The 14,291-nt window shown below is 38.2% G+C and overlaps 1 long non-coding RNA gene across 1 annotated transcript; it reads left to right on the forward strand.

The window, feature by feature from the left end:
• The first annotated feature begins 475 nt into the window (after positions 1-475).
• Positions 476-11,571, forward strand: LOC104464837. Its single transcript, XR_727585.1, has 3 exons — positions 476-493; positions 10,927-11,187; positions 11,506-11,571. It is a non-coding gene; the product is annotated as an uncharacterized LOC104464837 (long non-coding RNA).
• Positions 11,572-14,291: the final 2,720 nt, after the last annotated feature.

The raw sequence follows: 14,291 nt of genomic DNA on the forward strand, positions 1-14,291 counted from the left end.
TGCGCACCCAGAGAAGTACAAACCTTAGTCTTTCCTTTTTTTTAATCTAATGCTTGTAATTTGAATTACAGGAAATAAGAGCCAATTACAGATGCAAAATAAGATCAGAGGGTAGTAGGAGTAAGCAAAAATTGTTAACTGTATACAGTTAACATGGTGAGTTGTTGTATACATACTAGAAACAAACTCATCTGAGTTAAATAAGCTTATATTGGATAATGCAACAGATAAATATTATTTTTTCTTACTGTAAGTACTGAGATTTCCTTGGAACTCTTCCTCTTATCCTCTTAATAGAGCTTACATAAGAGTAATATGAAAAGTGCGTGTAACAATTAGTTTTCCATTTGTACTTAATTGTAAAATATTTGCATTTCAGCTCAAATCAAAGACAAAATTAAAGAAAGGGAAAAGAAGCAAAAAGAGAAGAAGAAGCACAAAATAATGAATGAAATCAAGAAAGAAAATGGAGAGATCAAATTACTGCAGAAAGGTAGGTTCAAATTGTGTAGTGGTATGTCATTCTAGTGCTTTAAAATCTTTGTGATTGGATTGGATGCTAATTTTTAATACTATGTTTTTCATTTAACTTAAGTGCCATTTTCTCTGACTAGCTGGTATGAGGGTTGCAAATTAAAACTTGACTATAAGTCTTTTTTTTTTTTTTTTTGTCAGCTGTGTTAGGTACTGGAGATTAAAAATATAACTATCACCACCCCAATGTTGCTTATATGGTAGTAGTAAGGACTAGTACTTCAAGGAATAATATTGGTGATACCTACTCTTCTCTCCAGTTACTGAAGAAGGTTATTTTATATATTATGGAGAAGAAAAGTGAATCCATATAATTTGATATCTAACATTAAATGCACAAAACTGAATAATTAAGGAGTTATAATTCAGGAACTTTGTTAAATACTGTATAACAGGCAGTCTTAATTTTGGCTAATTTCTTCATTTACTGTAATGGAATATAATTCAGATCACATTCTCACGCTTGCTTATACATCTACTGGATCTTAGAATTGTACAGTAGTTGAGGTTGGAAGGGACCTAGTCCAACACTGCTGCTCAAAGTAGGGTCAGCTAGAGCAGTTTGCCCAAGACTATCAGACTCTGTTATCTCCAAGGGTGGAAGCTCCACAAAATCTTTGGACAACCAGTATTGGTATGTGACCACTCTTACAGTAAAAAAGTATTGCAGTCTTAGTTCAAAGGGAATTTATTTTATTTCAGTTTGTACCCTTTACCTCTTGTCCTGTCAATGGATATCTCTGAGAGTAGTCCTGCATCAGGGGAAGAATAGTCCTAAGCACTGGTACATACTGGGGACTGACCAGTTTTGGGGCTCTGGCAGACAGCAGGCTGGCTGTGAGGCAGCAGTGCACCTTCACAGCAAAAAAAGGCCAACAGTATCCCTGGCTGCTCTAGGAAGAGCATTGCCAGGAGGTCGAGGGAAGTGATCCTTCTCTACTCAGCACTGCTGAGGCTGCATCTGGAGTACTGTGTCCAGTTCTGAGTTCCCCAGTACAAGAAAGATAAAGACTCTGGAGTGAGTCCATTACATAGCCAAAGATGATGAAAGGGCTGGAGCATCTTTCTTATGAAGAAAGGCTGAGAGAGCTGGGACTGCTCAGCCTGGCGAAGAGGAGGCTCAAGGGGGATATCATCAGTGTGTATAAACACCTGGTGGAAGGGAACGAAGACAATGAAGCCAGACTCTTCTGAGCAGTGAGCAGTGACAAGACATGAGGCAATGGATGCAAATTAAAACACATGAAATTCTGTCTGAATGTAAGGAAGAAACTTTCTTACTATGAGAGTGGTTGAGTACTGGCACAGGTTGCCTACAGAGGTTGTGGAATGTCTGTACTTGGAATTATGTAAAACCCGACTGGACACAGTCCTGGGAAGACTTGTTTAGGTGACTGTCCTTGAGCAGGGGGAGTTGGTCTAAATTATATCAAGAAGTCCTTTCCAACCTCAGTGCTTCTGTGAGTCTGGCTACATCTTTACACCCTTTCTTCAGGCGTTCGCACACATTGATAAAATTCTTCCTTCCCCGTTCCCCATCCTGCTTTCTCTTCTCCATGCTGAACAATTCACTGCTTTCAGCCTTTCCTTGTGTAAGTGGTGCTCTGCTTCCTTAACAATTTTCAGGGCTCTTTGCTGGACTTGGTCCAGTATGCCCATGTCTGTGTTGGACTGGCGATCCCAGAACTGCACACAATACTCCAGATGTGTCTCACCAGTGATCAGCAGAGCAGAAGACTCGCCCCCCTCAACCTGCTGCCAGTGTTTTTCCTAATCCTGTCCAGGAGGCTGCTGGCCTGCTTTGCCCCAAAGGCTGATGGTCAACCATAAGGTCATCCACCAGGACTCCCAAGTCCTTCTCTGTTGGGCTGCTGTCCAACCAGTTGGTCCCCAGCCTGTGCTGGTGCACGGGGTTATTCCTCCCAGGTGCAGGGCTTTGCACATCCCAGTGTTAACTTTGTAAGACTTCTGCTGGCCCATTTCTGCAGCCTCCCAAGGTCCCTCTCACCGGTAGCACCACCCTGTGATGCATGAAGCACTCCTTTGAGTTTTGTATCACCTGCAACCTTGCTGAGGGTGTGCTCTGTCCCCTCATCCTTGTTACTAATGTAGATGTTGAACAGTATTGGCACCAGGTATCAGTGTGTTGGTTACTCCAGTAGCGACTGTCTTCCGGCTGGACTTTATGCTGCTGATCACAACCCTTTAAGCACAGCAGTTAAGCCAGGTATTGATCCACCTCCCTCTTCACTTATCTGGGCTGTGCTACATCAGTGTTTCTGTGAGGATGTTGCTTATTTAAGTAGACCAAAAAATTTTTTTAATGTGTTCTTTTTTTTTTTTTTTTTCCAGACTTTGCTTTTGAAGTTAGTAACAAATTCCTGATATATTTTTTCTGTTATCTTGTCTGCTGTAGGATTTAATGTACAAACAAAAAACTGAAACCTCTAGAACAAAACATTATCTTCAACACGTTCATACAAGGTCAGAGGCATGGAACCCTGTAATTACTACATCACATGTTATACTCTATGCACAGCTCCAAGTAGCTGTATTAGCAACTGTCACAGCTTACAACCTGTGTTGATCAGATCTCAAGGTATCAGCTTTGACCATAGGGAATGTGTAAGCTGGTGACTTCCTGAGAAAAGAGCTGATCTGACTGGGCAACACTCAGCTACCTCAACAATGAGATTCTTCAGGTTTTGTTTGTGGACCAGCCTTTTCCCAAGCCCTGGGCTTAGGAAAAAAGGTTTGGAACTAGTCTGCTTTCTTTTTCTTTGTTTTTTGTTTTGTGGTTGATTTTTGAGTCTGCGTGTTTAAGAGGCTGCAGTGATGGTCTCTAAAGGCAGCTAATTTCTTCTAGGCATTAGGTCTATATCTTGTTGTAAAATGTTATTCTGACCATCTGCTGAATGGTTTTCTTCTTATGTTGAGAATATAGTGTTTTGGGTTTTGTCTTTTTTGTTTTTTCTTCTGTTTGTAACTTACTTTCACTGAGGGGGTGGAGGTAATAGCCTTCCTGGCTTCTGACAGTTAAACTAGCTGTCAAAGATAAAAGGTGGCTGGTTTTAGAAGAGGTTAGTACTGAGGGACTGGTGCCTTTTGAGGGAGAGCTGGTGTATAAGCCTGATTTTGGTGCTTTGGGCTGAACGTGGAAGAGTTTACTTGCATTAGGAAGCTAAGGGTTGTAAGCTGTTCATCTGCCTAAACTTGAGTTGCTGTTCTGTTGAAACCAATGATAAAACTTGCCCGTGTTGAAGGGCAACTCTTAAAAAGGCTATTTTTGTAGTTCCTGAGGCTGCTGAAAGAAATGTATTGAGCTTTTTCAGAGAGCCTGATGGCTCCTCTTATGCATCTAGAATGAAAATGGCTTTTGTCATCCTTTTGCAGTTGTATTCTTTGTAGAATAAGGATATGTAATTGCTGATATATAAGATCGGCATAATGGAAAAGTTAACTGTTAGAAATTGAAAGTTTCATACAAAAAAAAAAAAGTAACACCAGTGTGACATGGCAGATGGTTACTGGAGGTCCTGCAAAAAGAAAAGGGATTAATAGTCTCATTTGTAAACAGTCCCATTCGTGCTTTCCCATTAAAAAACAAAAGTCCTGTTTTTCTCATTATTTACATAAGCACAGCAGTTTCTAAAAATGCAATAGGAGAAATTCTTAGTTGTGTTTCTGCAAAATTAAATGTCTTGGTGTATGGAATGTCAAAAGGCAGGGGAGAAGGGAGAGCAAACATCTTTATTGTGCTGCTGTGAACATCTGTAAATACAAATTGTTTTCTAAAGCCTTTTTTTAATCTGGGAGAAATTGTTTATTTTAATTGTACATTCCTATGAGCCGTTTAAATTTTTTATAGATGGGTTTTTCACAGAAGTAACTGTAAAATTGGTATATTTAAGATGAGACCTACCTCTGAGTCATTCTGCATGCTTTTTCCCCACCCGCTATATTTTGTCTTTGTGTGTCGTAGGGAAAATGTTGAAGGTTTTGTATGCAATGTGTTTTAGTTGAGGGGGTGGAAAAGACTGAGATAAGGCAGGGCACACAACCCACTGCTGATTTGCCTGTAATACTGATTTTGCTTCATATTCCTTATGCACCAAGTTATCCCCAATAAGAGTACAGGATGAAACATGGATGTAAAAAATAGGATATGTGAGATGAGATCACTGAGAGCACGGCTCTTCTAAGTTCTGAAGTGTCTCAAACATTTTTTCAGAAATAATGTATTAAATTGTTTGCTTACCTTTTGCGTAGCCAGTGGATCACTTTTCCAGGTTTTTCATTCTTCTGACTTCTTTAAAAATACAGTGCAAGTTATATAACTCCAACCTTGTGCAGGTATTGCTAGCTAAATAAGAGCAGAGGCAAAATAAAAATTGTCTTGTTCTTTGGCCTTTTACATTCCAGTAAAGTGTGAGCTCAGTCTGCTTTTTGACATCAAATCAAGGGGAAGGGTCCTGTAAATGTCTGGGTGCTGAGGGTTTCCCCACTCCTTGCCCTTGTTATTCCTCATTCTTGGGAGTCTCAAAGCAGTTGTCTGACTCACCCTAACTAAAAGACTTTTTAAATACAAGTGAAAATTCTTGCTTCTGTCTCTTGTGTTTCTGAATCATGCAGTGGAAAACTTTTTTAAATTTTATTTATAGGTGTTTCGGTAGCTGTGCTTGTCTAAACGTATCTCGGAACACAGAGACAGAAGATGCCATGCACTTCAAAATGGCTACTGTCTTGGCTGAAATGAGATTTGACCAGTTGTATGTGTGTGTACGTACACACCTTCATTGTGATTGCTGGTGAAGACTCTCTGAAACACCTGTCTTGAAGGTTCTGGGTTGCGAGTGTGTGCCTTGGTAGTAACTACTTGAGAGGTGAAATAAGTTAGCTTGCATCAAGCACTGCACTGCTGCTGCCAAATCTTGCTTAGAACAAAGCTAGTTTGGATACATCAGTCTTACAGTGTTTAGATCTTTAGCCTTTTGGATTTCTTGCTTATGTTTTCACCAAATTCTGTATCTCTGCTGTGAGGCAACTTAATGACTGCCCTAGGGAGACATGGAAGGCAGCTGTTCTTTTTTGTATCCATTAGCCAAGTGTCAAAGCAGCATTATTGGTTTTGGAAGAAGCAACACGTTTGCTTTAAAGTACTTTGATATAAGCAGCAGAGGAGTGACTGAATTAGTATGTTTCTGCTCTTCTCTATGGCTAAAGCAAAAGAAGAATAAGATGAAAGTACTTTATTGGGAATTGCTGATAGCAAACTAATTCCCTTTGCTATTGAAGTCTTTGCAACTTTTGAGCAGCTTTAAGCACCTACTTCAGAGTGGATCTTTGAAATTAAGCACAGCAGAAGCCTTAGGCTAGAAATGTGCCTCCTCCTCATTCTGTGAAATTCTGTTCAAGCTTTGCTGAGAAATACTACTTCTAGAAGTCAGTTTTTCATTTTGTGTTTGTATTCTTCAGGATGACTTTGGCTGTGTACTAAAATACTTAAACACAAATATTCTGAAATTAGGCATATAGTGATGTTTAAGCAGTACTAGGAACAAGCACTGTACAGCACCGCCCACATACAGAGGGAAGACGTTGTAGCCTGATCTATATTACAGTTAAATGTACTAGAATATTACCTTTAAAAAGGTCAATTGTATAACTTTAATATTAAATTTAAAAGTTCAAGCTTTTGGGTTAGGAAACTTTCTATTAAGGCTTACTAGGAACTTGGTCCTATCCCATACATGTGTTAAGGTAGTGTTGTGTGTGGCAAGGGGATTTATTTTACTCTTAAAAATTCAACCTTGTTCAGTGCTCGGAGTGGACAGATGAAGGTGTGGTGAGCAGTGCAGCTAAGCAGATCAGGTGGTTTGCTGCCACTAATGAGGAGTGGGTTCTGGTATTCATTCCCTGCTCTCAGTGGTCTCCGTGCTCTAGTTCCTGTCTGGCAATGCTGTGAACCAGTTCTGTTCACTAATCTAGCAGCAAAGTGAATGGTTTTCTGCTGAGCTGTTAAGTTAATGTACTGTGCAATCAGACGAGCATCAGTCAGCACCAGGAATGGTGTAGGACTGTGTGCCAGGAGCAGTGGCAGAGGAGAGCGGGGAGTTGGGCTCTACCCATCTGGGGCAATGAGATCTTAGATTGCTCAGCTGTATCAGATATCCACATTTGAAGGCTGAACAAATAATTATGAATTTACGTTTTTTCAGTATTCAGTTTAATATTGTAATATACATTTCATAGAGAAAATGATACATGGTGTGTGAAGTATCTAAAAATAATTTTTCTGAAGTATGTCATTTGCTGCCAGTGTGAAAATGAAGTAAGAATTCTTTACAGAATGTCTTGTGTATGCAGTAGCATAAGCTTGTGTGAATTTGAAAAAATCTCAAAACGTCTAGTCAGTTGTCTTTGAAATTCTGCTTGAAGTGCTTTTAGAGAACTAGGTTCTACTCTTGGTATGTAGTTTTATTAAGTCTAATTCTAGTAATGTTTTGAAAAAATCCCATTTGGAATCTGCCTTCTCTTCTGACTTATGTGTTTTAAGGCTTTTTTCCTCCCCAGTAGCACCTGAAACTCAAACCCTTGAAGAAGGGATTCATATTTTGTCTCCTAAGAATAGATGCTCCCCATTTTGATTTTTCTTTTTCTCTTTCCAGTTGCAAGTAGCAGTTCAGGGGCCCTGTTTTTACCCATTGTAGCCTTTTGTTCCTTCAGTAATTGTTGCTCTCTTGGTTTCCAGGTGTTTCAGAATTAAAAATGGCCTCAGTTCTATCCTTTTTGATATATAGAGATCCAAAAACTTCTGTGGAAGATCAGAGTTGTGTTCAGAGGTGACAGGCTGCTAGCAAATATTTATTTGGTTCCAAATTGTGCACGCCATTTTTGCAACTTCTTATGATTTGCTGAGTGTACTGATGAACTTTAATCCTTGGTATATGTGTAAATGGCATAACTCTTGTAGTCTGTGATCAAAAGTAAAAACACTCTATATTAGTGAAATATTTAAAGATGAACAGAAAATTCCTTGTCAAGCTGGAAGGAGGACTGTGTAGGATACCAGAAAAATCGTTACTTTTATCCTGTGGTTAAGAGCTTTTTTTTTTTTTCCTTCTGAAGGTTTAATGGAGATGGTGTGAAAACAAACAAAGAGAATAATAAATGTTCTTCACTTTAAAAGTGCCTTAGTGTAATCTCTCTTAAGAAGGTTTTGTGTACTTAACGTAGGTGTGTACCAAGTTACCTAAAATGTTTTGTTAACTAAACCCATTTTGAGTGCAAACCTTTTTGGATATATTAGTATGAACTTCACATAATTTGACACTATTTATGTTCTGTCTATATGATTTTAATTGTGTATGTTACATTTTTTGTTGCTGTTGTTTCTGTCTTAGAAGCACCACTGCTTTGCTCCTTGAGTACTGGTTACTGATGATTAGAATAGAATATTTCAGTTGGAAGGGACCTACAATGATCATCTGCTCTCACCACTTCAGGGCTGACCAAGTTAAAGCATGTTGTTAAGGGCATTGTCCAGATGCCTCTTAAACACTGACAAGCTTGAGGTACCAACCACCTCTCTAGGAAGCCTGTGTTGTAGTTTAGTGGTTTTGTAACCTTCGAAGTGGTGGGGTTTTGTGTTGTGTGGTTTTTTTTTTTTTTTTCCTTTTTTTTCCCCACAGCTGCATCTGTGAAACACATTATGGGATTAAAAAACCAGCCACCACGTATTACAGGAGCAGTCGAATGGATTTGATTGTTAGTAAAACTTCTCATAAGATATAATCAAAGGCAGGGAATGGGACAGATTGAAAGGGGAAATTGGATAATCTGCCTTCTCATACTGTAGAAACGGAAGTCAACAGTTTTTGAGGTAGTTTTGCACAGATGCACATTCATACCCATCTGTTACATAAGTACTTTCCATTATTACCAGTTGAAATGTAATATAATTTAGTAGCTGGATGTTCAGCAAGGATGTATAGATGCTGATCTTCAGTCTTCTTAAGGTTTTCTTTGGTGATGAGAGAGCAATTTTGCTCTTGCCATAGCAAATAGCTTCGCGCTTTTTAAACTTAGAAGTTGTTGTATTTGTAGCCAGTTATATTACTGCTGATTGTACCCCAGTGAGTATAAATTTCCATCCTTTCCCTGCCATGCCTGAAGTCCCAGATCTGAGTGACTAGTCTCTGCAAAAATCTGACCTCCATTTGAGAACAAGTGAAGTGGGTTGACCCCTGCTTCCCCCTGCCTTACCTTGCTGCAGCATTCAATGCGATAATTCCATATTTTCTATATCCAAACTAATGTAATATGGAAATGTGTGACTTCTTTATGGTATCGATCAGTATAGCAATGTATTTTTGTGTTTAGAGTAAAACAATCTTAAAATGGTAAGTTAAGCATTTTTAAGAGTTTGAAATATCTGTAGACTCTTAGATGCTCTCTAGTTGTGTATTCCTGCAGTCAGGAGGAAGGAAAAAATTCTTTATTCTGTAGTCCATATTTTGAGATTTGGATTGAGATTATTTCTAAACCTAGAATATGGAACTTCCCACTGTCGTAAACCATTTCTTTGTTTTTATTTCCGCCTGAATGGAACTGGTGCTGTAGTGACACCATTACGGTACCCCAGAATGTAAGCAGGTTGAGGCAGTTGTTTGTACGTGTGTTGCTGCTCTTTCTGGTCTTTCCATGCCTGCTAGGTTTAAAGATTCTTCTGCCAGAAGGAAGATGTTAACAAAGAGGTGACTATTACATCTACCAGATGAAGCAGTCTTATTGCAGAGGTCCACACTGGTTTTACACTGAAGTTAGCCTAATGAAAGGACAGATTTTCACAAGGCTACCGTGCCTTTTGACAGCTGAACTTGGTTAGCTAAAAGTGAAATTGTGCTCATAGAGTATGTTATGTTAAATCTGATTTAGAGTGAAAGGTGTTTTTGTAGCTCTTAACTGTGTGGATTAGGTTAAGAAATCCTAGTGCCCATTTCCTTGTTCGGGTGAAGTAAGAAATGAGCGACCTCAGGGCACTTCTTCCCCCTACAAGATGAGAAAATAGAAGCTAGAGAGATAACTAGCTTGCCTGCCTCCGCTTTAGAAATCCCAGAGGTATGTAGCTGCTGTCACAAACCTCAAGAGGCTCAGAGGCAAGTGTCTTAATAGCTTGTTCTCCTTTCTGGTATCTGTATCTTCCATATCCAAACCTGTTAATTATGAGCAAGAATGTGTGATTCTATGCACCAACAGCTGTGATCTTTTCATTTTTTTATTTTCTTTTTTTTTTTTAAGGGCTCTTGTGAATTAGTTGGGCTGAGGATTGCAAGCTGAAAACAGTCTACTGCAGCAGAGTAGTAGAGGCTGGCTAACTCTTGTGAATTTGAGATTACTTAGAAATTGTGTATTTCATTGCAAGTTTAAACTTCTGTGTCTGAACCTGCAGATCTTGAATTGCTTGTTGTGAGCATAATTTTGCGCTGTAACATGCCCAGTAATTTGATTTATCAAATCAGATCGTGGAATGATTCCAACTGCTAGACGTTAAGGCAGCATAGTGACAGAAGTTTTTTTGGCTGCCACGTTTATTAGTTGAAAAAAAAAAAACCACACCCCAAAAGCACTTGAAAAAAAGCACTTTAAAACAAGGGAGAATGTTTACTTTGTGAATCACTTGAACACGTTATCCCCACATGAGTACTTTTGGCTTTAGGCCATTACAGTTTGTTCTCAGTTCAGCTTGCATATTATGTAAACTTGAAGCTAGTTTCAGATTTGTGAGGTTTTAGGCTTTTTTCGTTGATTGTTCAGGGGTTTTTTGTTGTTTATTTTGGTGGTGTTTGGTTGGTTGTTTTTTTTAAGAAGTATGGGCTCAGTTTTCAAATGTTTCCACATGCATTTTTCAACAAAGTTTGTTTAGTTCTGGAAGAATGATCATGTAAAGCCATCTGACAAGGTAGGTTTTGGCAGTGGCATCTTGTGAACAGCTTGCTGGTGATGGTTGATATTGACTGTTTGTAAACCCCTTGTTTGCCAATGTTTGTTGACAGCTGTCATACAATGTTTCTGTACTTTCTGGTATAGTAATTGCTGATGACCAGTTAAAGGGTATGATTAAAGATCATGACTCATCATGAAAGCAGCTTTGGGAAGCGTGGTTGTTTTTTTTGTGATTTCCTTCCACTCCCAGTTTATTTGTCAGTCATGATGTGAACATGGCAGGTGTTTCTTACTACTCATTTTCAGTAAGATACACATTGTGACCTTCAGTATTGGTCTCTGGTCTTTGTGTGCCATGGTGAGGGTTTCGGTGACTTTGAATCCTGATGTTTAAACACATATTTTGTATATGAAGATACTTAAGAGATCTTTTTTTCCTTTCAACAGGTGGGAAGGAGAAACCAAAAACCAATGCAGAAGAGCTACAGATTAAAAAAGTTAAGAAGAAAAAGAAAAAGAAACATAAAGAGAACGAGAAGAGGAAGCGTCCTAAAATGTACAGCAAATCCATTCAGACCATCTGCTCGGGATTGGTTTCTGATATTGAGGATCAGGAAGCCAAAGGCATCATAGATGATCATCTTAAGGATTTCACTGGGAAAAATATGGATCCCAAGAAGGACTGTGAGTCCAAGATACCAGAGAACAGTGAGTTTCCATTTGTCTCGTTAAAGGAGCCACGGGTTCAAAATAAACTCAAAAGGTTGGACACATTGGAATTCAAACAGCTGATTCATATTGAGCACCAGCCTAACGGAGGTGCATCAGTTATCCATGCCTACAGTAATGAACTCTCCCACTTATCTCCTGTGGAGATGGAGAGATTTGCAGAAGAGTTTGTGGGTCTGGTTTTTAGTGAAAATGAAAACTGTGCAGCTTACTATGTAATGGGTATTGTTCATGGGGCAGCTACTTATTTACCTGACTTTTTAGACTACTTTTCGTTTAATTTTCCCAATTCACCAGTGAAAATGGAGATTTTGGGAAAGAAAGATATAGAGACAACGACTATGTCAAATTTTCATGCTCAGGTAAGAGGTTATACATTTTACTTTCTAAAGTCATATGATGGTTTCAAACAACTGTGGATGGGGCTTTTTTAGAATGTGGTTACTTTTAATTGTGCTGTGTGGATGACAGCAGAAGACTAGAAACAAGGGAATTCTTTAACTAATAAATTAGTTCTGCAATATTAAAGATAAGGAGCCTATTAACTGAGGCATAAAGTTGGATGTTCTGGGGGAGGGGGGGAAGCGTTTGCATGCATGAGTATGTGTAGGTTTCTTTGGATTTGTTTCTGTAGCTGAAGCTTAACTGTGAGTTTTGGAGGATTTAATTGATTTATCTACAGCTATCTGGGTACTGAACTGCAGTTTATCTGTATGAATGTCTTCATAAAACTGAAATGCTTTAATACATTAGAACAATATTGTGCATAAAACCTGTATAGCCACAGTTATTTAGTTGCATTTGTAGTTTGAGGCTTCTAAATCCATCCTTAAAGTAGAACATAATGGTGGTTAATCGTAGGTACTAATTTGATCCTTACCCCTTTGCATTTCCCCCCAGTTGGTTTTATTATCTTGAAAGTTGTTAAATTACACTGCAAAATGGCAGGCAGCTTTTTAATCTTGTTATTTTTTTCCCAGAGAGAAATGACTGTATACTCTTTTAAAAACAGCTACAGATTAAGCATCACTGCTGCTATTTATTAACTTGATGTAGAATATATGTTACTGTTGCATACATTTCAGGTCTTTCAAGTTCAGGGAAAAAAAAATCTCACCTTCTTAGATTACCTAGTACCCTCATCACCAAGATGGCAAAGCCTGTACCTATATTCTGAAATAATTTTTGAAGTAACTTGATGCTGTTTTTCGTTATATCAGCTTCAATTCACAGTTGCCTGACTCCCTATTTGTGAATTTAGATGTTGTATGGAACACCTTTAAACTATGTTAGTCTTCACTTTTTAGACAGTTATGAAGAGTTCAAGTGTAAGTTATACTGTCATCTTTTTGATGAAAAACATGCTTTTTTTTCTTTGTCTACATAAACATTTGCATGGAACAATATTGCATTTATTGACAAACTTTGGGTGTGTGTTATCCACAAGGATGTGCTGAACTGAAATGTTGCTGCAGGAAGATATTTGTAGTGCTGTTTAAGAAAACATCCATTGCCATGGAATATGAATATTCTGTGAAACATATTCACTTTTTTCAGTATGTAAACTGAATCATTACTTTAATAGTAAAAATTGCAGAACATGTTGTGAACGGCTACACAGAGCTGCTCTGTTTTAGGTCATTTAATATAAGAAAAGCTGGAACTGTCCTTTTAAGTATGTTCTGTAAGTCCAACCTGTTGTCTTGGGCAGCATTAATGCAAGCATAGCTATGTGCTAGTATCTGCCCTAAAGAAATAGTTAAGGAAAGACAAAATTTTATTTTTGTTAATTATGATGGAATTATTTTACTGAAAGGATGGATTAATTTCGTATTACAGTAGTATCATCAATATCTGTGGTTAAACCAGTCCTGTGGTCTTTGGGGTTGAGATCGTAATTTCCCATTTTTCTGCAAATGAAGGAAGAACAGAGAGAACGTAGTAGATGAAAGAAGCCAAACTGTATTATTATAGCCTTTGACTGGTCAAATTAATAGTCTGTTTTCTAACCTATATTTTATTTGGCTGGAGGTTTAGTTCTGGTATCTTCTTTTCCTTTTTTTACTCTCAGTTTTTCAGTTACTTTTCATAGCATTTTATGATTTGTCAGAGTTTGGTTGCTTGGCGGAAAATGCTTGGCTCCTTGTGTCTTTGCTAACATAAAGGGATTAGTGTGTATAAATAAGGTATACAGGCGTACACCAGACTTACTCATGTTGTCTTCTGTGCAGCATCACCGTTTCCTTGAATATTTGTTAATCTCTTGATCTGCCTAGCTATTGATTTTGTTTTTCTGTATTATTATTATTTTTTCCCCCTTATTCTGGCTGCTTATTTTGTCTTACTCGGGTGATCTGCTACAGTTGAAAGGTTTTGTTAGCTTGCTATTCTCCTTTCTGACTGGGGCAGTATCAAAGATGTCCAGGAAGGAGTATGAGAATCGAGTAGTCACAGTGATACTGTGTCAGAGTGCTCGTCCTCCAGGGATATGACAGGACCTCTTTGAATCCAAGTCATGAAATTTGTGGTCTTAACCTTAAGCTATATTTTCTTGTGTGTGTAGATTTCTGATTCATTAGCGTCAGTCACCTCTCTCTCTCAGTTTTTTCTGCCTCTAACTTACATTATAAAATGCACTAAATGGTTGCATAAGTTGCTGCATTTTGTGCAGATTGAGAATATTATCCTGTCTCATTGAGTTGTTTGTGAATTTTAAAGGGATTCTAACGTGCCGTTTCGGTATATTTCAGTGAAATTCTAAATGTAGTTTCCTGTTCCTAGTTACAAAAGCTATGTGCTGCTGTGTTCCTGTTGTCCTGAGCTGCATGTCTAGCAGTCGTATAGTCTCAGTTGAGAGGCAAGTTGTTTTCTGATGTATAAGTAAGAACTTAGTTTTATCAAGTCTGCTTTGAGTATCAATCTCAACCTTCTTTAGCCTTAAGAAACTCGGGTATCGCTTTGCTAATTTTAACTAAAACACTGAAATGAAGCTCACTTTAGTATATGAGGTTCTCTCCTTGTTTTTGAGAACTCATTGTAGCACATGTAATCAGTTTGACAAATGTAAGTATTTAAGAAGATCT

The sequence above is a fragment of the Pterocles gutturalis genome, unplaced genomic scaffold (assembly GCF_000699245.1).
Source record: "Pterocles gutturalis isolate BGI_N339 unplaced genomic scaffold, ASM69924v1 scaffold5813, whole genome shotgun sequence".
NCBI classification, from domain to species: domain Eukaryota; kingdom Metazoa; phylum Chordata; class Aves; order Pterocliformes; family Pteroclidae; genus Pterocles; species Pterocles gutturalis.